Source organism: Ranitomeya variabilis, chromosome 2 (genome assembly GCF_051348905.1).
Source record: "Ranitomeya variabilis isolate aRanVar5 chromosome 2, aRanVar5.hap1, whole genome shotgun sequence".
NCBI classification, from domain to species: domain Eukaryota; kingdom Metazoa; phylum Chordata; class Amphibia; order Anura; family Dendrobatidae; genus Ranitomeya; species Ranitomeya variabilis.
Window position 1 is genome coordinate 528,952,159 of NC_135233.1, and position 25,213 is coordinate 528,977,371.

Here is a 25,213-nt window from a genome sequence, read left to right on the forward strand (position 1 = left end):
GTCTATGTCTGTGACTAGTTGGGGTTGTCAGGGGGTTCATAATGATGTTCCTTTGATGTCAATCTCCTCTTCTTCCTCTTCTGAAATTCCAGAGTTTTTGTCTGATTTTCAGGATGTATTCGATGAGCCCAAGTCCAGTTCCCTTCCACCGCACAGGGACTGTGATTGTGCGATTGACTTGATTCCAGGCAGTAAGTTTCCTAAGGGCCGACTTTTCAACCTGTCTGTGCCTGAACATACCGCCATGCGGAGTTATGTTAAGGAGTCTTTGGAGAAAGGGCATATTCGGCCATCTTCTTCACCGTTGGGAGCGGGATTTTTTTTGTTGCTAAGAAGGATGGCTCCTTTGGACCTTGTATTGATTATCGACTCTTGAATAAGATCACGGTCAAGTTTCAATACCCTTTACCTTTGCTTTCTGATTTGTTTGCTAGGATTAAGGGGGCTAGTTGGTTTACTAAGATTGACCTTCGGGGGGCATATAATCTTGTTCATATTAAACAGGGTGATGAATGGAAAACTGCGTTTAATACGCCCGAAGGCCATTTTGAATACCTTGTGATGCCATTCGGGCTCACTAATGCTCCATCGGTTTTTCAATCCTTCATGCATGATATCTTCCGGACTTATATTGATAAATTCTTGATTGTATATTTGGACGATATTTTGATTTTTTCCGATGATTGGGAGTCTCATGTGGAACAGGTCAGGATGGTATTTCAGATCCTTCGTGACAATGCTTTGTTTGTGAAGGGGTCTAAGTGCCTCTTTGGGGTGCAGAAGGTTTCTTTTTTGGGCTTCATTTTTTCTCCCTCATCTATGGAGATGGATTCGGTTAAGGTTCAGGCCATTTATGATTGGATTCAACCCACATCCGTGAAGAGCCTTCAGAAATTTTTGGGTTTTGCAAATTTTTATTGCCGTTTCATTGCTAATTTCTCCAGCGTGGTTAAATCCTTGACCTATTTGACGAAGAAAGGCGCTGATGTGGTGAATTGGTCCTCTGCGGCTGTCTCTGCCTTTCAGGAGCTTAACCCCTTCCCGACCTTTGACGCCACATAGGCGTCATGAAAGTCGGTGCCAATCCGACCCATGACGCCTATGTTGTGTCATGGCGGGAATGCTTCCCTGCGGGTCCGGTGACCGGGGTCATTCAAATGTCACCGTACCCGCAGGTGCAGGGGGACCTGTACTTCACCCCAGGGGGCTGGCTTTGCCCCCCCGGGTCTACGATCGCTCCCGGCGACCTCTTTTTAACCCCCTCCAGCTCTGATTGGAGCTAGCGTCCTTGTGACGCTAGCTCTCCAATCAGACCTGGAGGGGCGGAGTAAAATATCTCTGTCCTCGTTCTCCAGACTCATCCCGTTGCTGGAAGCTGGAGAACGAGGACCCTCCCCTCATACCTCCCGCCGATCGCCGCCGATTGCCGCCGCTGCCGCTGCTCTGCCGCTGCTCTGCCGCTGCTCCTGCCGCCTCTGCCGCCGCCTGTGCTCCTGCCGCCGCCGCTGCCGCCTGTGCTCCTGCTGCCGCCGCCAGGTACTCCCCTCTCTGCCATCCACCTCTGCGCTCTGCCCCCCTGATCACCCTCCCCCCGATCTTACCCCCTGCCCCCCTTTTCAACCCCCCCTGCTGCTGCTGCCAGCTCCATCACCCCAGCTCCCCTAGCTCCTGACAGCCCCCGTCTGCCCCCTGGTGATCACCCCCTGCCCCCCTGATCACCCCCTGCCCCCCTGCTGCTGCCGCAGATTTTATCTGCTCCTGCTGCATTGCCTCAGCCCCCCCATGCCTGACAGCCCCCTCCTGCCCCTCGGTGTTCACCCACTTCCCCTCTGATCAACCACTGCCCCCCTGATCACCCCCTGCCACCCTGATCACCCCCTGCCCCCCTAATCACCCCCGATCACCCCCTGCTGCCGCTGATTCCATCTGCTAACCTCACATGATGATTCCATCTGCTGTTGCATCGCTTCTGCCCCCCTGCACCTGACAGCCCCCTCCTATCCCCCGGTGATCACCCCCTGCCCCCCTCATCACCCCCTGCCCCCCTAATCACCCCTTGCCCCCCTGATCACCCCCCCGTCCCCCTGATCACCCCTGCTGCTGCCGCTGATTGCTTTTGCTGCTGCTACTGCATCGCCTCTGCCCCCCGCGCCTGACAGCCCCCTCCTGCCCCCCTGATCACCCCCCATCCCCCTGATCACCCCCCGTCCCCCTGATCACCCCCCGTGCCCCTGATCACCCCCCGTCCCCCTGATCACCCCCCGCTGCTGCCGCAGATTCCATCTGCTGCTGCTACTGCATCGCCTTTGCCCCCCATGCCTGACAGCCCCCTCCTGTCCCCCGGTGATCACCCACTGCCCCCCTGATCACCCCCTGCCCCCCTGATCATGCCCCATCCCCCTGATCACGCCCCGTCCCCCTGATCACGCCCCGTCCCCCTGATCACGCCCCGTCCCCCTGATCACCCCCCGTCCCCCTGATCACCCCCTGCTGCTGCCGCAGATTCCATCTGCTGCTGCTACTGCATCGCCTCTGCCCCCCCACGCCTGACAGCCCCCTCCTGTCCCCCTGTGTTCACCCACTGCCCCCCTGATCACCCACTGCCCCCCTGATCACCCCCTGATCACCCCCTGCTGCTGCTGCCGCCGATTCCATCTGCTGCTGCATCGCCTCTGCCCCCCGCGCGCCTGACAGCCCCCGCGCGCCTGACAGCCCCCTCCTGCAGTGGAAAGTTTCACCAAACACTCGCACATACACACACGCACACTATAATAAAGTTTTTTTTACACACACCACACACACAATGTCCCGCTCATCCCAGTCATCCCAGTCACAAAGGCTGTACTCAGCTGAGGAGGCATATCTCTTTCTTGCCTCCGAAGCTGATAGTGAGGGAGAGGACCCCACTTTTCTGTATTCCTCCCACTCTTCCTCCTCCAGTGACACGGACTCGCCACCCCCAAGATGTCGCAGGACGAGAAATCGCCCGGAGCCCAGGGGAGAAGACACACAGCCAAAGGTAAGTAACCCCCAACCTAGTGCTAGTCACGCCCAACCTAGCACTAGTGCCCCCACCTGGACCCCCATCCCTGAAAATTTTGCTCCACGGATTCCTGATTTCATTCCCCAATCAGGAATCCAATTTGAGACTGCCAACCTCAGGGAAATAGACTTTTTCAAAGTCTTTTTCTCCGAGTCAATTGTCAGTCTCATGGTGGAGCAAACAAATTTGTACGCCCTGCAATTTTTTGCTGAAAACCCAAGTTCATCATTTACTACTTGGAATCCCTTTGACTCCATAGAAATGATGAAATATTGGGGACTGGTCCTTCACATGGGGATTGTGAAGAAACCAGAAATTCGCCAATACTGGAGTACTGATATTTTATATCAAACTCCAATATATGGCATGGTTATGAATCGCAAACGTTTTGAGGCGATTCATAAATTTCTTCATTTTAGGGACAACACTGACATCCTTCCCCGCGATGACCTGAATTTTGACAGACTGTTCAAAATTCGGCCTGTCATCGAACACTTCAGCAACAAGTTTGCTGAAGTGTACATTCCCCAAAGGGAAATTTGTGTGGATGAATCCCTCATCCACTTCAAAGGGCAGCTTCAGTTCCGTCAGTACCTGCCCAGCAAACGGGCAAGGTACGGGATTAAGCTCTATAAGCTCTGCGAGAGTACCTCAGGGTACACTCTCAGCTTTAGAGTTTATCAAGGAAAGGACAGCAGTATCCAGCCCCCAGAATGTCCACCCGCTCTGGGGGTGAGTGGGAAAATAGTGTGGGATTTGGTCCACCCACTGCTTGATAAAGGTTACCATCTGTACGTTGATAACTTTTATACAAGCATCCCACTCTTTCAATCCCTCTCTGCTAGAGCTACCGTCGCTTGCGGTACTGTGCGCAAAAACAAGAGGGGTCTCCCTTTGTCGCTAATTGAGCAGGCTCTCCCAAAGGGTGAGAGCCGGGCCCAATGTAGCGGCAACATGCTTGTGGTCAAGTTCAAAGACAAAAGGGGCGTCTTTTTCTTGACCACAATCCATGGTCCCGGCACCACGGCCACCACCGTTCGAGGTACCCCAGCACAGGTCCACAAACCGGACTGTGCCCTGGGGTACAACAAACACATGGGGGGAGTTGATCTTTCTGATCAAGTCCTCCAGCCCTATAGTGCCATGCGGAAAACGAATGTGTGGTATAAAAAACTGGCTGTGCACATCGTACAAATGGCACTGTATAACGCATACGTGCTATCTCGATGTGCAGGCCAGACCAACAACACCTTCCTTCAGTTCCAGGAGGTGGTGATAAAGGCCCTGATGTTTGGAGGCGAGGAAGGAGCGGGCCCCAGCACCCCTGGAACTCAAGGTTCCCGTGTGGTACCAGGGCAACATTTTCCCTGTGAGGGGAGAGCAAAAAAAAGGTGCCGGGTGTGCTATAAAAGGGGGATAAGAAGGGAAACTCGTTTCCAATGTGAAACGTGTCCCGACAAACCTGGACTGTGTTTGAATGAATGCTTCAGAATTCATCACACGTCCGTGGACTAGCCACATCCTGATATTCCACTACAGAACTCACCCACACCAGGCTGATATACACAACACCACACACACACACCAACCTGACGTACACTATACCACACACCAACCTGACGTACACAACACCACACACCCCAACCTGACGTAGTGTACGTCAGGTTGGTGTGTATGGCGTAGCGTACGTCAGGTTGGTGTGTGGTGTGGTATTGTGTACGTCAGGTTGGTGTGTGTGTATGGTGTACACTACACCACACACACCAACCTGACGTACACTACACCACACACCAACCTGACGTACACTACACCACACACCCCAACCTGACGAAGTGTGTCAGGTGGGTGTGTATGGCGTGTACGTCAGGTTGGTGTGTAGTTTGGTATAGTGTATGTCAGGTTGGTGTGTGTGGTGAATACTACACCACACACACCAACTTGACATACACAACATACCTTCCACACGCAACATGGTGTCCGCTAATGATTGGAGCTAATTTTCCATTCAAAAAGTGAAATGGCGCTCCTTCCCTTCCGAGCCTTGCCGGGCACCCAAACAGTGGTTTACCCCCACATGTGAGGTATCGGTGTACTCAGGAGAAATTGCCCAACAAATTTTAGCATCCATTTTTTCCTGATGCCCATGTGAAAATGAAAAAAATTGAGGCTAAAATAAATTTTCTGTGAAAAAAAGTACTTTTTCATTCTTATGGATCAATTTGTGAAGCACCTTGGGGTTCAAAGTGCTCAATATGCATCTAGATAAGTTCCTTGGGTGGTCTAGTTTCCAAAATGGGGTCACATGTGGGGGAGCTCCAATGTTTAGGCACACAGGGGCTCTCCAAACGCGACATGGTGTCTGCTAAAGATTGGAGCTAATTTTTCATTCAAAAAGTCAAATGGCGTTCCTTCCCTTCTGAGCCTTGCCGTGCGCCCAAACAGTGGTTTACCCCCACATGTAAGGTATCGGTGTACTCAGGAGAAATTGCCCAACAAATTTTAGCATCCATTTTATCCTGATGAAACCGTGTGCCTTCTTCTCCCGCAAGTTTTCGCCTGCTGAACGCAATTATGATGTCGGCAATCGGGAGTTGTTGGCTATGAAGTGGCCGTTTGAGGAGTGGCGACATTGGCTTGAGGGAGCTAAGCACCGTATTGTGGTCCTGACCGATCATAAGAATCTAATTTACCTCAAGTCTGCCAAACGGCTGAGTCCTAGACAGGCTCGATGGTCCTTGTTTTTTTCCCGTTTTGATTTCGTGGTTTTGTATCTTCCGGGTTCTAAGAATATTAAGGCTGATGCCCTTTCTAGGAGTTTTTTGCCTGATTCTCCTGAGGTCCTTGAACCGGTCGGCATTCTGAAAGAAGGGGTGGTCCTTTCTGCCATTTCCCCTGATTTACGGCAGGTTCTTCAGGAAATTCAGGCTGATAGACCTGACCGCTGTCCTGTGGGGAAATTGTTTGTTCCTGACAGATGGACTAGTAGAGTGATTTCTGAGGTTCACTGTCATGTGTTGGCTGGTCATCCTGGTATTTTTGGTACCAGAGATTTGGTTGGTAGGTCCTTTTGGTGGCCTTCCTTGTCACGTGATGTGCGTTCTTTTGTGCAGTCCTGTGGGACTTGTGTGTGGGCCAAGCCTTGTTGTTCACATGCTAGTGGGTTACTTTTGCCATTGCCGGTCCCTGAGAGGCCCTGGATGCATATTTCTATGGATTTTATTTCTGATCTTCCGGTTTCCCAGAGGATGTCGGTTATCTGGGTTGTTTGTGACCGGTTTTCTAAGATGGTTCATTTGGTGCTTTTGCCTAAATTGCCTTCCTCTTCAGATTTGGTTCCGTTGTTTTTTCAGCATGTGGTTCGTTTGCATGGTATTCCGGAGAATATTGTGTCCGACAGAGGTTCCCAGTTTCTTTCTAGGTTTTGGCGGGCCTTTTGTGCTAGGCTGGGCATTGATTTGTCTTTTTCTTCTGCTTTTCATCCTCAGACAAATGGCCAGACCAAGCGAACTAATCAGACTTTGGAGACCTATTTGAGATGCTTTGTGTCTGCTGATCAGGATGATTGGGTGGCCTTTTTGCCATTGGCCGAGTTTGCCCTTAATAATCGGGCTAGTTCAGCTACTTTGGTTTCGCCTTTCTTTTGTAATTTTGGTTTTCATCCTCGTTTTTCTTCTGGGCAGGTTGAGCCTTCTGACTGTCCTGGTGTGGATTCTGTGGTTGACAGGTTGCAGCAGATTTGGGCTCATGTGGTGGACAATTTGGTGTTGTCTCAGGAGGAGGCTCAACGTTTTGCTAACCGTCGTCGGTGTGTTGGTTCCCGGCTTCGGGTTGGGGATCTGGTTTGGTTGTCTTCCCGTCATGTTCCTATGAAGGTTTCTTCCCCTAAGTTTAAGCCTCGGTTTATTGGTCCTTATAGGATTTCCGGGATTATTAATCCGGTGTCTTTTCGATTGGCGCTTCCTGCCTCTTTTGCTATCCATAATGTCTTCCATAGATCTTTATTGCAGAAATATGTGGTGCCCGTTGTTCCCTCTGTTGATCCTCCAGCCCCTGTGTTGGTTGATGGGGAGTTGGAGTATGTGGTTGAGAAGATTTTGGATTCTCGTTTTTCAAGGTGGAGGCTTCAGTACCTTGTCAAATGGAAGGGTTATGGCCAGGAGAATAATGCTTGGGTTTTTGCTTCTGATGTCTATGCTGCTTATTTGGTCCATGCCTTTCATCTGGCTCATCCTGATCGGCCTGGGGGCGCTGGTGAGGGTTCGGTGACCCCTCCTCAAGGGGGGGGGTACTGTTGTGAATTCTGCTTTTGGGCTCCCTCCGGTGGTTGTAGGTGGTAATGCAGTTGTCCCTGAGTTGCAGTCCTGGTCAGGTGTATCTGCTGATTGCAGTTCTGACTGGGGTATTTGTTGTGAATTTGGATTCTGGGCTCCCCCGGTGGCTACTGGTGGAATTGAACTTGTGACATCATCTTCCCTGTTCACCTGTTCTGATTAGATCTGGGTGTCGCTATATAACCTGGCTTCTCTGTTAGATGCTTGCCGGTCAACAATGTTATCAGAAGCCTCTCTGTGCTTGTTCCTGCTCCCAGACATCTACTAGATAAGTTGGACATTCGTCCATGTTTTGTTTTTGTATTTTGGTTCCAGTTCACAGCTGCAGTTTCGTTACTGTGTCTGGAAAGCTCTTGTTGATCAGGAATTGCCACTCTGGTATTATGAGTTAATGCCAGAGTCCTAAAGTAATTTCTGGATGTGTTTTGTTAGGGTTTTCTACTGACCATGAAAGTATGCTTTCTGTCTTCTGCTATCTAGAAAGCGGACCTCAAATTTGCTAAAACTATTTTCCTGCTGCGTTTGTTGTTTCATCTCATATCACCGCCAATATATGTGGGGGGCCTCTGTCTCCTTTTTTTTGGGCATTTCTCTAGAGGTGAGTCAGGTCTTATATTTCCCTCTGCTAGCATTATTTAGTTCTCCGGCCGGCGCTGGGCATATAGGGATAAAAAGTAGGACATGCTACCTGGCTACTTCTAGATGATGCGGTAGGTTTAGTTCATGGTCAGTATAGTTACATCTTCCAAGAGCTTGTTCCTATAGAGGCTTATGCTAGTTCTCTGGCCATGGAGATCATGACAGTTTGACCGGCCAACTAAAGGGTTAAAATCCTTGGCTGAGAAAGGAGAGAAATAAGAAGTCTGCTGAGAGTTTTTTTTTTTTTTTTTTTTCTCTGTGCTCTTAATTGGATCACTTGCCAGTCTGTCTATGCTGCAGTCTTTCTTTTTTTTCTCTCTCCTTATAATCTTTGAATGGCTTTGTGTTCACCTGTTAATAATGGATCTTCAGAGTGTAACTGCAGGTTTGAATAATCTCACCACGAAAGTACAAAATTTGCAAGATTTTATTATTCATGCTCCGGTATCTGAGCCGAGAATTCCTTTGCCGGAATTCTTCTCAGGGAATAGATCTAGCTTTCAGAATTTTAGAAATAATTGTAAGCTATTTTTGTCCCTGAAATCTCGTTCTGCTGGAGACCCTGCACAGCAGGTTGGGATTGTGATTTCCTTGCTCCGCGGCGACCCTCAAGACTGGGCTTTTGCATTGGCACCAGGGGATCCTGCGTTGCGCAATGTGGATGCGTTTTTTTTGGCCTTGGGCTTGCTGTATGAGGAACCTCATTTGGAACTTCAGGCAGAAAAAACTTTGATGTCCCTATCGCAGGGGCAAGATGAAGCTGAAATTTACTGCCAAAGATTCCGTAAATGGTCTGTGCTTACTCAGTGGAATGAGTGTGCCTTGGCGGCTACTTTCAGAGAGGGTCTCTCTGATGCCATTAAGGATGTTATGGTGGGGTTCCCTGTGCCTGCGGGTCTGAATGAGTCCATGACAATGGCCATTCAGATCGATAGGCGTCTGCGGGAGCGCAAACCAGTGCACCATCTGGCGGTGTCCACTGAGAAGACGCCAGAAAGCATGCAGTGTGATAGAATTCTGTCCAGAAGCGAGCGGCAGAATTTTAGACGGAAAAATGGGTTGTGTTTCTATTGTGGGGATTCTACTCATGTTATATCAGCATGCTCTAAGCGTACTAAAAAGCTTGATAAATCCGTTTCCATTGGCACTTTACAGTCTAAATTTATTTTGTCTGTGACCCTGATTTGCTCTTTGTCATCTATTACTACTGACGCCTATATCGACTCTGGCGCCGCTTTGAGTCTTATGGATTGGTCCTTTGCCAATCGTTGTGGGTATGATTTAGAGCCTTTGGAAACTCTTATTCCTCTGAAGGGGATTGACTCCACCCCATTGGCTAATAATAAACCACAATACTGGACACAAGTGACTATGTGTGTTAATCCGGATCACCAGGAGACTATTCGTTTTCTGGTGCTGTATAATCTACATGATGATTTGGTGCTGGGATTGCCATGGCTGCAGTCTCACAACCCAGTCCTTGACTGGAGAGCTATGTCTGTGTTGAGCTGGGGATGTAAGGGGACTCATGGGGACGTACCTTTGGTGTCCATTTCATCATCTATTCCCTCTGAAATCCCTGAGTTCCTGTCTGATTATCGTGACGTCTTTGAAGAACCCAAGCTGGGTTCACTACCTCCGCACCGTGAGTGCGATTGTGCTATAGATTTAATTCCGGGTAGTAAATACCCAAAGGGTCGTTTATTTAATCTGTCTGTGCCTGAACATACTGCTATGCGAGAATATATAAAGGAGTCCTTGGAAAAGGGACATATTCGTCCATCGTCATCTCCCTTAGGAGCCGGTTTTTTCTTTGTGTCAAAAAAAGACGGCTCTTTGAGACCATGTATTGATTATCGGCTTTTGAATAAAATCACGGTTAAATATCAATACCCATTGCCGTTGCTGACTGATTTGTTTGCTCGCATAAAGGGGGCCAAGTGGTTCTCTAAGATTGATCTCCGTGGGGCGTATAATTTGGTGCGGATCAGGCAGGGGGATGAGTGGAAAACCGCATTTAATACGCCCGAGGGCCACTTTGAGTATTTGGTGATGCCTTTTGGTCTTTCTAATGCCCCTTCAGTCTTCCAGTCCTTTATGCATGATATTTTCCGCGATTTTTTGGATAAATTTATGATAGTGTATCTGGATGATATTCTGATTTTTTCGGATGACTGGGACTCTCATGTCCGGCAAGTTAAGAGGGTTTTTCAGGTTTTGCGGTCTAATTCTCTGTGTGTCAAGGGTTCTAAGTGCGTTTTTGGGGTTCAGAGAATTTCCTTTTTGGGATATATTTTTTCTCCCTCTTCCATTGAGATGGATCCTGTCAAGGTTCAAGCTATTTGTGATTGGACGCAGCCCTCTTCTCTTAAAAGTCTTCAGAAATTTTTGGGCTTTGCCAACTTTTATCGTCGATTTATTTCTGGTTTTTCGGATGTCGTTAAGCCATTGACCGATTTGACTAGACAGGGTGCTGATGTTGCTAATTGGTCCCCTGATACTGTGGAGGCCTTTCAGGAGCTTAAGCGCTGTTTTTCTTCTGCCCCTGTGTTGCGTCAGCCTGATGTGACTCTTCCTTTTCAGGTTGAGGTCGACGCTTCTGAGATCGGAGCTGGGGCAGTGTTGTCGCAGAAAAGTTCTGACTGCGCCGTGATGAGGCCTTGTGCCTTCTTTTCCCGTAAATTTTCGCCCGCTGAGCGGAATTATGATGTTGGGAATCGGGAGCTTTTGGCCATGAAGTGGGCGTTTGAGGAGTGGCGCCATTGGCTCGAGGGGGCCAGACATCAGGTGGTGGTATTGACTGACCACAAAAATTTGATTTATCTTGAGACCGCCAGGCGCCTGAATCCTAGACAGGCGCGCTGGTCATTATTTTTTTCTCGGTTTAATTTTGTGGTATCGTACCTACCAGGTTCTAAGAATGTTAAGGCGGATGCCCTTTCTAGGAGTTTTGAGCCTGATTCACCTGGCAACTCTGACCCCACAGGTATTCTTAAGGAGGGAGTTATCTTGTCAGCCGTTTCTCCAGACCTGCGGCGGGCCTTGCAGGAGTTTCAGGCGGATAGACCGGATCGTTGTCCGCCTGATAGGCTGTTTGTTCCTGATGATTGGACCAGTAAAGTCATCTCTGAGGTGCATTCTTCTGCGTTGGCAGGTCATCCTGGAATTTTTGGTACCAGGGATTTGGTGGCAAGATCCTTCTGGTGGCCTTCCCTGTCACGAGATGTGCGAGGCTTTGTGCAGTCTTGTGACGTTTGTGCTCGGGCCAAGCCTTGTTGTTCTCGGGCTAGTGGATTATTGTTGCCCTTGCCTATTCCTAAGAGGCCTTGGACACACATCTCGATGGATTTTATTTCAGATCTGCCTGTTTCTCAGAAGATGTCTGTCATCTGGGTGGTGTGTGACCGTTTTTCTAAGATGGTTCATTTGGTTCCCCTGCCCAAATTGCCTTCTTCTTCCGAGTTGGTGCCCCTGTTTTTTCAAAATGTTGTTCGTTTGCATGGTATTCCTGAGAATATCGTTTCTGACAGAGGAACCCAATTTGTGTCTAGATTTTGGCGGGCATTTTGTGCTAGGATGGGCATAGATTTGTCTTTTTCGTCTGCTTTTCACCCTCAGACTAATGGCCAGACCGAGCGGACTAATCAGACCCTGGAGACATATCTGAGGTGTTTTGTGTCTGCTGACCAGGATGATTGGGTTGCTTTTTTGCCATTGGCGGAGTTCGCCCTCAATAATCGGGCCAGCTCTGCCACCTTGGTTTCCCCGTTTTTCTGTAATTCGGGGTTCCATCCTCGATTTTCCTCCGGTCAGATGGAATCCTCGGATTGTCCTGGAGTGGATGCGGTGGTGGAGAGATTGCATCATATCTGGGGGCAGGTGATGGACAATTTAAAGTTGTCCCAGGAGAAGACTCAGCTTTTTGCCAACCGTCACCGTCGTGTTGGTCCTCGGCTTTGTGTTGGAGATTTGGTGTGGTTGTCTTCTCGTTTTGTCCCTATGAGGGTCTCATCTCCTAAGTTTAAGCCTCGGTTCATCGGTCCGTATAAAATATTGGAGATTCTTAACCCTGTTTCCTTCCGTTTGGACCTCCCTGCATCCTTTTCTATTCATAACGTTTTTCATCGGTCGTTATTGCGCAGGTATGAGGCACCGGTTGTGCCTTCCGTTGAGCCTCCTGCTCCGGTGTTGGTTGAGGGTGAGTTGGAGTACGTTGTGGAAAAAATCCTAGACTCCCGTGTTTCCAGACGGAGACTCCAGTATCTGGTCAAGTGGAAGGGATATGGCCAGGAGGATAATTCTTGGGTCACTGCATCTGATGTTCATGCCTCTGATCTGGTTCGTGCCTTTCATAGGGCCCATCCTGATCGCCCTGGTGGTTCTGGTGAGGGTTCGGTGCCCCCTCCTTGAGGGGGGGGTACTGTTGTGAATTTGGATTCTGGGCTCCCCCGGTGGCTACTGGTGGAATTGAACTTGTGACATCATCTTCCCTGTTCACCTGTTCTGATTAGATCTGGGTGTCGCTATATAACCTGGCTTCTCTGTTAGATGCTTGCCGGTCAACAATGTTATCAGAAGCCTCTCTGTGCTTGTTCCTGCTCCCAGACATCTACTAGATAAGTTGGACATTCGTCCATGTTTTGTTTTTGTATTTTGGTTCCAGTTCACAGCTGCAGTTTCGTTACTGTGTCTGGAAAGCTCTTGTTGATCAGGAATTGCCACTCTGGTATTATGAGTTAATGCCAGAGTCCTAAAGTAATTTCTGGATGTGTTTTGTTAGGGTTTTCTACTGACCATGAAAGTATGCTTTCTGTCTTCTGCTATCTAGAAAGCGGACCTCAAATTTGCTAAAACTATTTTCCTGCTGCGTTTGTTGTTTCATCTCATATCACCGCCAATATATGTGGGGGGCCTCTGTCTCCTTTTTTTTGGGCATTTCTCTAGAGGTGAGTCAGGTCTTATATTTCCCTCTGCTAGCATTATTTAGTTCTCCGGCCGGCGCTGGGCATATAGGGATAAAAAGTAGGACATGCTACCTGGCTACTTCTAGATGATGCGGTAGGTTTAGTTCATGGTCAGTATAGTTACATCTTCCAAGAGCTTGTTCCTATAGAGGCTTATGCTAGTTCTCTGGCCATGGAGATCATGACAGGTATTTAGGTGTGCAGGATTCATTAGTCCTTGCCAGTTGTCAATTGTTGTTGGGAGGTGTTGGACCTCTGCCTGGTTCCTCCTGCCTTTCTGCCAAATCAGCAAAGATAAGTGTCTGGTTTTGTTTCTGTGGCACACATGCTGTGTGCTTCATAATTCAGTGCTATTCTTTTGTGTTTTCTTGTCCAGCTTAGATTGTGTCAGTATTTTCTCAGTCTTGTTGGATTCTCTGGGGTTGCAGATATTCACTCCACGTCTTTAGTTAGATTGTGGAATTTTTTGTATTATCTGCTGTGGATATTTTTTGAAGGGTTTTAATACTGACCACCTAGTATTCTGTCCTATCCTTTCCTATTTAGCTAGAGTGGCCTCTTTTGCTAAATCTTGAACCGACCCCACCCTCAGTCTTACATTATGTACAATGTGAGTGAGAGCTTTCTGTGCAAGCGATGCTGAGTCCACGGCGAAGAAGGGAATGGGCTTAGCTAAAGTACAGCAAACAAGCCCATGAGTTCTAGGAAACTCAACATCAACCATGCTGACTCCAGCTCCACTGTCAACAAACAGAAATCTCCTTGATGTTGCTCTCCAGCACCACTTCAGCTGTCAGGAGAAAATGGAAACTGCAGGTTGACAAAAAATGCGCCCCTTGCTTACTCAACTCCAGACTACCAAGGGTTAAATGAGTTGCCTTTTGCTTAGGCATCACAGGACAGAGCCCAATAAAATGTCCCTTTTTTCCACAAAATCCCTCCCCCACACTTTCTTTTTTTGCAAAACTCCAGGGAAATGTACGATGCAGACGCAACTCTAACTAAATGGGTTCCTCCAACCTCCCCAGTACTGGTTCACCGCAAGACTTCTCCACTGGAAAAGAGGCACTACCCCAAAAAGAAGGCTCTGGAGAAGGTGGTCTTACCCACCTATCCTGAAGGCGTCTATCAATATGTTTAGCCAATGACATGGCAGCCTCCAAGGACTCAGGGATTTCATAAACTGCCAAGGCATCTTCCAACCTTTCAGTAAGGCCCTGAAAAAAAGTCTTCTGAGATGGGTCATTCCATGTAATATCAGTTGCCCATCTGTGGAATTCGGAACTATACGCCTCCACTGACCGATCCCTCTGCTAAAGGCAATGCAGCCTGGAGACAGCAAAAGAGACTCGGTCAGGATCATCATAGATGAGGGCTAGAGCCCCAAGAAAACCCTCCACAGACTGGAGACAAACCGAATCCTGCTGCAAAGAGAAAGTCCAGGATTGAGGATCTTCTTGCAGCAGAGAGAGCATGATTTCTACTTGTAGCTCCTCATTTCCAGAGGAGTGAGGACGAAGATTAAAATACAATTTGCAAGCCTCCTTGAACACAAACTACTTGTCTCTACCTCTGGAAAACCTGACTGGGAGGGTAACCTCGGGTTCAAGCTGACCGGCTTACCTGCAGCCGCTATTGCTGCTGCTGAACCTTATAGAGCTGGTCAGTCACCTCCAGAGACAGACAGCTGCTCTGTCAGCCCTGCAACCAAATCCATAACCAAGGGAGAGAAGAAAACAAAAACCACGCCTGAAAAAAAAAACACAAACAAAACCACGTGTCAGGTTTTTTTTTCTAAATAAGTACGGCCAATGATAATGTCATGCACAGTGTGGGAAAGACTAAGAGCAACATGAAGGAATGAGGGGAAGGAAGCCCAAACACTAGGGAATGGTGGAGTGGAGACCTCTAGGCAGATCTAATAACATCAAGCCCACCGTCCCTAAATTGGTTCCACACCAGTCGCCGAGCAGGAAATCTAAGCCCTGCATATCCCTAGAGCTAGGCCCTGGATAGGGAAGGGGGGTGAGCACTGGTTAGAGAGGAACTTAGCTTGAGCAGACTCCAGAGAGATCACACCAAACATCCTCCAAGAGCAAAAGAGAAAAAGTTAGCCAACAGCTACAGCTCCAAGCCTTTACAAGGGAAAAAGTGAATATCACTGGCGACTCCCTGAAGCAGGCTGGGAGTTTATAAACACCAAGGTCCAGGTGTGTCAATTAGAGCCGGAGAGAGGTTGCCGCTGGGTCAAACAGTCAAAAGGATTAAGAAGATGTCTGCAAAGCCAAACGTAGAGACCTTCTGAAGTCAAATGAAGAGTGACTGTTGCATCTGACACACCCGTGACATTCTGAGATCGCAGGGTGCCCCGGCAATGAGCTGTACACTATGAAATTAAAAATTCTTTCCGATTTTTATCTATGCCTGATGAAGAGAAACCTGAGTAGTCTTGAAAGCTTGCAATTTGTTACCATCTTTTCAGTTAGCCATTAAAAGATATCAACCATGGAAGACTCTCAATTCCAAATATTTTTCAGATTTTTAATAAGAAGTAGTGTTGAGCATTCCGATACCGCAAGTATTGGGTATCGGCCGATACTTGCGGGTATCGGAATTCCGATACCGAGATCCGATACTTTTGTGGTATCGGGTATCGGTATCGAAACAACATTAATGTAAAAATGTGTAAAAGAGAGAATTAAAATAAAAAATATTGCTATATTCACCTCTCCGACGCAGCCTGCACCTTACCGAGGGAAGCGGCAGCGTTCTTTGTTTAAAATTCGCGCTTTTCTTTCCTTTACGTGAAGTCCCGGCTTGTGATTGGTTGCGTCGCAGTCACATGGGCGACGCAACCAATCACAGCAAGCCGTGACGTAATTTCAGGTCCTTAAGGATTTTAAAATTACGTCCCGGCTTTGTGATTGGTTGCGTTGCAGTCACATGGGCGACGCAACCAATCACAGCAAGCCGTGACGTAATTTCAGGCCCTTAAGGATTTTAAAATTACGTCCCGGCTTTGTGATTGGTTGCGTCGCAGTCACATGGGCGACGCAACCAATCACAAGCCGTGACGTCACGGGAGGCTGGACACGCGCGCATTTTAAAATGCGCGCTTGTCCAGCCTCCCGTGACGTCCCGGCTTGTGATTGGTTGCGTCGCGGTCAACCAATCACAAGCCGGGAGGCTGGACACGCGCGCATTTTAAAATGCGCGCGTGTCCAGCCTCCCGTGACGTCACGGCTTGTAAAATCCTTAAGGGCCTGAAATTACGTCACGGCTTGCTGTGATTGGTTGCGTCGCCCATGTGACTGCGACGCAACCAATCACAAAGCCGGGACGTAATTTTAAAATCCTTAAGGACCTGAAATTATGTCACGGCTTGCTGTGATTGGTTGCGTCGCCCATGTGACTGCGACGCAACCAATCACAAAGCCGGGACTTCACGTAAGGAAAGAAAAGCGCAAATTTTAAGCAAACAACGCTGCCGGTTCCCTCGGAGAGGTGAGTATAGCAATATTTTTTATTTTAATTCTTTCTTTTACACATTAATATGGTTCCCAGGGCCTGAAGGAGAGTTTCCTCTCCTTCAGACCCTGGGAACCATCAGGAATACCGTCCGATACTTGAGTCCCATTGACTTGTATTGGTATCGGGTATCGATATCGGATTGGATCCGATACTTTGCCGGTATCGGCCGATACTTTCCGATACCGATACTTTCAAGTATCGGACGGTATCGCTCAACACTAATAAGAAGTAAATTGCAAAGTAGTTCATTTTTACAAACACTTTGCAGTTTAAACCATATACAAATCTGAGACAACCCATTTAACATCAATGTTTTTTTTTTCCAAAATCAAAGCTAATGGATTTTGGCAGAATAAATTAGTAAACAGAGTTGGTAATGTTATATTTATTCTCATTGTATTTTCTAGAGTGGAAAAGAAACCGCAAAGTCCAACATACACTTTTTCACGAATATTTATTATTCTCATTTAAGAATGGGTCAACTATTTACAAGCACATCATTATATTTTATTGTGACAGGTATCATTGTTTCATTAACAGGTCAGAATATCATTTAGTAGAAAATGTCATTCTTTCACTTAATGGCTGGCATTCAATTTCTCATCTGTCTTGAGTATCAGGAGCGGTGGACCATGAGATATACTATACATCACTTCTGCTGTGGCATGAACTGAACAAGGCAAAAGAAAACCTAACTGATCTAATGAATAAGGTCATCCTTGTGAGGGCACTTCCTTTGCTTCCAAAATGCAACTAACATTAACAAGCATTAAAAAGATGATAAAGCATGCTCTTGGTGACAGGAAAAAATTATTTGTAAAAGAATTTTAATAGGAACCAAACAAAGCATAGCTTACCGTTAAGAGCCATATGCTTAGTTTAGCTAATCTTAGTTCAAAATATTATTGAGCATATTAAACAACTGGATAGAAATATGTCTTCCTGCCTTGTTACTGAGCTGTGATGCAAATAGGTTCAAAGCAAAATTTAGAGGATTTTTTAATGTAAATTTTTAAATGGATCTACTCCAAAAACCTCTTCAAATGGGGGGCGTGGCCTGGCTGAACATTTAGAAGGATACATGTAGTAACAGCTCCTGCAAATCCTTGTTAAAATCCTGTCTGCCTGGAAAGTGAAGGCACTTTGTTAGAGCTGGAAAGACAAGACTGTGGTGCAGGCCCGGACTTGTAATCTGCCAAAACAGGTAGATGCCCAGTGGGCTGGCAGTTCTGCAATACAAAGTTGGCCATTGGCCCTTTTAAAAGTCCGACTAAAGGCCCTGCACACGCGCTCTCTCGCTTGCATGAGCTACAAGGGTGGCACTTGTCAATGTGGGCGTGCCGCAGCGGTGGCCCTTGTCAGTGTGCGCAAGCATGAGAGTGCGAGCACACAGGGCTTTCATTCGGAAATTTGAAAGGGCCGCTGCAGTGTGCCCAGGGCTCTTCTCTCTGACGCTGGCCAGTACCAGCATCAGAGCATCTGTTTGTGTTTTGGCTCTACTCACCAGTCCCAGCCAGGGACCCACTCCTCCGCATGACCGATGATGGACCTACCTCAGCTCTTCAATCTCCCCATCTCAGTTACCTGAGTGAGCCCCAATCTGAAAACTTTTTTATGTGTATACAGTAGTTGCAGTATCACCTGTTTAATGTATATAGACTGCTGTATATACAATATATAAATAATACTACTACTTCTATATATAAATCACAGTATCACCTATATACTGTAATGTATATACAGCAGTCTATATACATTATATATATATATATATATATATATATATATATATATATATATATATATATATATATATACACACACATACAGTACAGACCAAACGTTTGGACACACCTTCTCATTTAAAGATTTTTCTGTATTTTGATGACTATGAAAATTGTAAATTCACACTGAAGGCATCAAAACTATGAATTAACACATGTGTAATTATATACTTAACAAAAAAAGTGTGAAACAACTGAAATTTTGTCTTATATTCTCGGTTCTTCAAAGTAGCCACCTTTTGCTTTGATGACTAGGGTTGAGCGAATCGGATTGGACAAATTAAAAAATCGCCGACTTTCGGCAAAGTCGGGTTTCATGAAACCCGACCCGATCCTAGTGTGGGATCGGCCATGCGGTCGGCGATCAGCGCGCCAGAGTCGCGTTTCGTATGACGCTTTCAGCACCATTTTTCAGCCAATGAAGGAGGACGCAGAGTGTGGGCAGCGTGATGACATAGGTCTCGGTCCCCACCATCTTAGAGAAGGGCATGACAGTGATTGGCTTGCTTTCTGCGGCGTCACAGGGGCTATAAAGGGGCGTGCACGCCGACCGCCATCTTACTTCTGCCGATCGTAGCATAGGGAGAGATTGCTGCAGCTTCATCAGAAGAAGGGATATAGTTAGGGAGGGAAGATTAACCCCCAAACTGCTTGTGCTGTAGCGATTTCCACTGTCCAACACCACCTTTTTCTTGCAGGGACAGTGGAAGCTATATTTTTGTGCATCAGCTCTGTAGCTTATTAGGCTGCCTTATAAGGCTCCCTGATAGCTGCATTGCTGTTTGCACGCTGCTGTGCAAAACAACTGCTTTTTTAAAAGCAAAAATCATGTTGCTCCTTTCTGCACAGTTATCTTGTTTATTTGTCCACACTTTTGTGTGCAGCAGTCCTTTTTATTGCTGCCATACTTGTCCTGAGATCATTGTAGAGAGATTGAAATTGTACTACAGTCTTTGTATTTTTTCATATATCTTCCAGCCACTTTCTGCCACTTACATTGTGTTGTTTTATACACTGGGCCTGAGTTTTGGTTCAGTCTCCCAAAAAAGGGAGATTCAAATTCTCACAAAGTGGATATACTTCTGTCCTGTTAGTTTGTCGTATATCAGCCAGCCACTTTCTGCCACTTACATTGTGTTGTTTTATACACTGGGCCTGAGTTTTGGTTCAGTCTCCCCCAAAAAAGTGAGATTCAAATTCTCACAAAGTGGATATACTTCTGTCCTGTTAGTTTGTCGTATATCAGCCAGCCACTTTCGGCCACTTACATTGTGTTGTTTTATACACTGGGCCTGAGTTTTGGTTCAGTCTCCCCCCCAAAAAAGGGAGATTCAAAATCTCACAAAGTGGATATACTTCTGTCCTGTTAGTTTGTCGTATATCAGCCAGCCACTTTCTGCCACTTACATTGTGTTGTTTTATACACTGGGCCTGAGTTTTGGTTCAGTCTCCCCCCAAAAAAGGGAGATTCAAATTCTCACAAAGTGGATATACTTCTGTCCTGTTAGTTTGTCGTATATCAGCCAGCCACTTTCTGCAACTTACATTGTGTTGTTTTATACACTGGGCCTGAATTTTGGTTCAGTCTCCCCCCAAAAAAGGGAGATTCAAATTCTCACAAAGTGGATATACTTCTGTCCTGTTAGTTTGTCGTATATCAGCCAGCCACTTTCTGCCACTTACATTGTGTTGTTTTATACACTGGGCCTGAGTTTTGGTTCAGTCTCCCCCCAAAAAAAGGGAGATTCAAAATCTCACAAAGTGGATATACTTCTGTCCTGTTAGTTTGTCATATATCAGCCAGCCACTTTCTGCCACTTACATTGTGTTGTTTTATACATTGTGCCTCAGCTTTGGTTCAGTCTCCCCCCCAAAAAAGTGAGATTCAAATTCTCACAAAGTGGATATACTTCTGTCCTGTTAGTTTGTCGTATATCAGCCAGCCACTTTCTGCCACTTACATTGTGTTGTTTTAAACACTGGACCTGAGTTTTGGTTCAGTCTCCCCAAAAAAAGGGAGATTTAAATTCTCAACAAGTTAGTATACCCCTTCCAACTTTTTTTTCTGTACCATATAACAGTTGTTATTTTGGTTAGATTTTCCAAAAAATGAGGAAGTCTAGTGGAAGAGCCCGTGGGCGGTCATTGCCAGCTGGTACTGATGGTGGTGGTGGTGGTGCATCTGGTGGTAGTGGGAAAAGCACAATAGCACCTAAGGCTGGAGGTGTTGAGCCAGCGTCATCGTCTGGCTACACAAGGCCTCAAAGGCTCCCTTATCTGGGAGTAGAAAAACAGCTTTTAAAGCCGGAGAAGCAGGAAAAAGTTTTGGCTTTCCTTGCTGACTCAGCCACTAGCTCTTTCGCCTCCTCTTCAGAAAGTTCCAAATATAAAAGCAGCGAGTCGTCAGTGGATGCTCCCGGTGAGGAACAAGACGTTTCCTTGTGTCCTTCACCCAAACCAAAAGTGAAGGATGCGTCAGGCGAGAACTACAGGTTACTCCATGGAGCTCTTTACACATACTGTGCCTGGGTTAGAAAGGGAAATTGTTAACTGCCCATTACAAGATGAATCGGACATGGAGTGCACAGATGCACAGCCACAGCTAGATTATTATGCTGTTCCATTGACTCAGATCACTACATTGCCCTCGCAGTGTACTGAGCCAGAATCTGACCCTGATGAGACTATGGTGCCCCGTCCCGAACGCTATAGCACCTTACACGGTGACACAGAGGAAGGTGCACATGACATTGAAGAGGAGGTGATAGATGACCAAGTTGTTAACCCAGATTGTCAGCCATTGGGGGAAGAGGGTGCCGCTGCCAGTAGCTCAGAAGCAGAGGAGGATGATCCACAGCAGCCATCTACATCGCAACAGCTGTCATCTGGCAGGCCCGTATCAGGCCAAAAACGTGTGTCAAAAACAAAAACAGTTTTAGGACAGCATGGACATCCGGTTAAAGTAGCACAGCATGCAATGCCTGAAAAGGTATTCCATAGTAGGAAGAGTGTAGTGTGGCAATTTTTTAACCAAGATCCGAATGATCAGTGCAAAGTTATCTGTAAGAAATGCTCAAAGACCTTTAGCAGAGGGAAGAATCTTCAAAATTTAAATACAACGTGCATGCATAGATATTTAATCAGCATGCACTTGCAAGCCTGGACTAACTACCAAACGTCCCGTACCGTTGGTGCACCTGCTCAGAATGAAGGTAGTCAGCAACGCTACATTGCTTCCCTCACTGTAAGCCCACCAGTTAGGACACCCCCAGCAGCAAATGTGGAGGTATCGTCACAAGGCTAAAGCAGACAGGGAATTACAAGGTTATTGGTAGGAAACATTAGGCCAACATCAAGAATACCATCACCAACCCTCTCTCAATCCGCCATGTCCACCACCACCACCACCACCGCTGGTACCACCATATGCAGCTCTCCAGTCCAGCTCACCCTACAAGAGACCTCGTTAGGAAAAGAAAATACTCATCCTCTCATCCGCGTACACAGGGTTTGAACGCCCACATTGCTATACTAATCTCGTTAAAGATGATGTCCTACCGGTTGGTTGAAAGCGAAGCTTTCAAAGACCTGATGGCCTACGCAGTACCACGCTATGACCTACCCAATCGGCACTTCTTTGCGAGAAAAGCCATCCCAGCCCTCCACCAGCATGTCAAAGACTGCATTGTCCATGCACTGAGGCAATCAGTCAGTGGAAAGGTGCACCTCACAACAGATGCATGGACCAGTAGGCATGGCCAGGGACATTACTTGTCCATCACGGTGCACTGGGTTAACCCCTTCATGACCCAGCCTATTTTGGCCTTAATGACCTTGCCATTTTTTGCAATTCTGACCAGTGTCCCTTTATGAGGTAATAACTCAGGAACGCTTCAACGGATCCTTGCGGTTCTGAGATTGTTTTTTCGTGACATATTGGGCTTCATGTTAGTGGTAAATTTAGGTCGATAATTTCTGAGTTTTTGTGAAAAAAAACGGAAATTTGGCGAAAATTTTGAAAATTTTGCAATTTTCACATTTTGAATTTTTATTCTGTTAAACCAGAGAGTTATGTGACACAAAATAGTTAATAAATAACATTTCCCACATGTCTACTTTACATCAGCACAATTTTGGAAAGAAATTTTTTTTTTGCTAGGAAGTTATAAGGGTTAAAATTTGACCAGTGATTTCTCATTTTTACAACAAAATTTACAAAACCATTTTTTTTAGGGACCACCTCACATTTGAAGTCAGTTTGAGGGTTCTATATGGCTGAAAATACCCAAAAGTGACACCATTCTAAAAACTGCACCCCTCAAGGTGCTCAAAACCACATTCAAGAAGTTTATTAACCCTTCAGGTGTTTCACAGCAGCAGAAGCAACAAATAGGGGAAAAATTAACATTTAACTTTTTAGTCACAAAAATGATCTTTTCGCAACAATTTTTTTTTTTCCCAAGGGTAAAAGGAGAAACTGGACCACGGATGTTGTTGTCCAATTTGTCCTGAGTACGCTGATGCCTCATATGTGGGGGTAAACCACTGTTTGGGCGCACGGCAGGGCTCGGAAGGGAAGGAGCGCCATTCGACTTTTTGAATTAAAAATTGGCTCCAATCTTTAGCGTACACCATGTCGCGTTTGGAGAGCCCCCGTGTGCCTAAACATTGGAGCTCCCCCACAAGTGACCCCATTTTGGAAACTAGACCCCCCAAGGAACGTATCTAGAAGCATAGTGAGCACTTTAAACCCCCAGGTGCTTCACAAATTAATCCGTAAAAATGAAAAAGTACTTTTTTTTCACACAAATTTTCTTTTAGCCTCAATTTTTTCATTTTCACATGGGCAACAGAATAAAATGGATCCTAAAATTTGTTGGGCAATTTCTCCTGAGTACGCCAATACCTCATATGTGGGGGTAAACTACTGTTTGGGCACATGGTAAGGCTCGGAAGGGAAGGAGCGCCATTTGACTTTTTGAATGAAAAATTATCTCCATCGTTAGCGGACACCATGTCAGGTTTGGAGAGCCCCTGTGTGCCTAAACATTGGAGCTCCCCCACAAGTGACCCCATTTTGGAAACTAGACCCCCCAAGGAACTTATCTAGATGCATAGTGAGCACTTTAAACCCTCAGGTGCTTCACAAATTGATCCGTAAAAATGAAAAAGTACTTTTTTTTCACACAAAATTTTTTTTAGCCTCAATTTTTTCATTTTCACATGGGCAACAGGATAAAATGGATCCTAAAATTTGTTGGGCAATTTCTCCTGAGTACGCCGATACCTCATATGTGGGGGTAAACCACTGTTTGGGTGCACGGCAAGGCTTGGAAGGGAAGGCGCGCCATTTGACTTTTTCAATGGAAAATTAGCTCCAATCGTTAGTGGACACCATGTTGCGTTCGGAGAGCCCCTGTGTGCCTAAACATTGGAGCTCCCCTACAAGTGACCCCATTTTGGAAACTAGACCCCCCAAGGAACTAATCTAGATGTATAGTGAGCACTTAAAACCCCCAGGTGCTTCACAGAAGTTTATAACGCAGAGCCATGAAAATAAAAAAATATTTTTCTTTCCTCAAAAATGATTTTTAGCCCGGAGTTTTTTATTTTCCCAAGGATAATAGGAGAAATTGGACCCCAAATGTTGTTGTCCAGTTTGTCCTGAGTACGATGATACCCCATATGTGGGGGTAAACCACTGTTTGGGCGCACGGCAGGGCTCGGAAGGGAAGGCACGCCATTTGGCTTTTTGAATGGAAAATTAGCTTCAATCATTAGCGGACACCATGTCGCGTTTGGAGAGCCCCTGTGTGCCTAAACATTGGAGCTCCCCTACAAGTGACCCCATTTTGGAAACTAGACCCCCCAAGGAACTAATCTAGATGTATAGTGAGCACTTAAAACCCCCAGGTGCTTCACAGAAGTTTATAACGCAGAGCCATGAAAATAAAAAAATATTTTTCTTTCCTCAAAAATGATTTTTAGCCCGGAGTTTTTTATTTTCCCAAGGATAATAGGAGAAATTGGACCCCAAATGTTGTTGTCCAGTTTGTCCTGAGTACGATGATACCCCATATGTGGGGGTAAACCACTGTTTGGGCGCACGGCAGGGCTCGGAAGGGAAGGCACGCCATTTGGCTTTTTGAATGGAAAATTAGCTTCAATCATTAGTGGACACCATGTCGCGTTTGGAGAGCCCCTGTGTGCCTAAACATTGGAGCTCCCGCACAAGTGACCCCATTTTGGAAACTAGACCTCCCAAGGGACTAATATAGATGTGTGGTGAGCACTTTGAACCCTCAAGTGCTTCACAGAAGTTTATAACGCAGAGCCATGAAAATAAAAAATTATTTTTCTTTCCTCAAAAATGATTTTTTAACCCACAATTTTTTATTTTCCCAAGGGTAACAGGAGAAATTGGACCCCAAAAGTTGTTGTGCAGTTTCTCCTGAGTACGCTGATACCCCATATGTGGGGGTAAACCACTGTTTTGGCACACGTCGGGGAGCGGAAGGGAAGTAGTGACGTTTTGAAATGCAGACTTTAATGGAATGCTCTGCGGGCGTCACGTTGCATTTGCAGAGCCCCTGATGTGCCTAAACAGTAGGTACTCCCCACAATTGACCCCACTTTGGAAACTAGACCCACAAGGGAACTTATCTAGATGTGTGGTGAGCACTTTGAACCCCCAAGTGCTTCACAGAAGTTTATAACGCAGAGCCGTGAAAATATAAAATGTGTTTTCTTTCCTCAAAAATATTTTTTTAGCCCAGAATTTTTTAATTTTCCCAAATTTGACCCCAAAAGTTGTTGTCCAGTTTCTCCTGAGTACGCTGATACCCCATATGTGGGGGTAAACCACTGTTTGGGCACATGGCGGGGCTCGGAAGGGAAGTAGTGACGATTTGGAATGCAGAC

The 25,213-nt window shown here is 46.5% G+C and overlaps 1 protein-coding gene across 1 annotated transcript in view; it reads right to left on the bottom strand.

Annotated features, from left to right (window-relative positions):
* The window catches only part of CCDC73 (coiled-coil domain containing 73), a 1,082,716-nt gene that overhangs the window by 179,994 nt on the left and 877,509 nt on the right, over nucleotides 1-25,213 (bottom strand). The gene's annotated exons all lie outside the window — the stretch shown is intronic.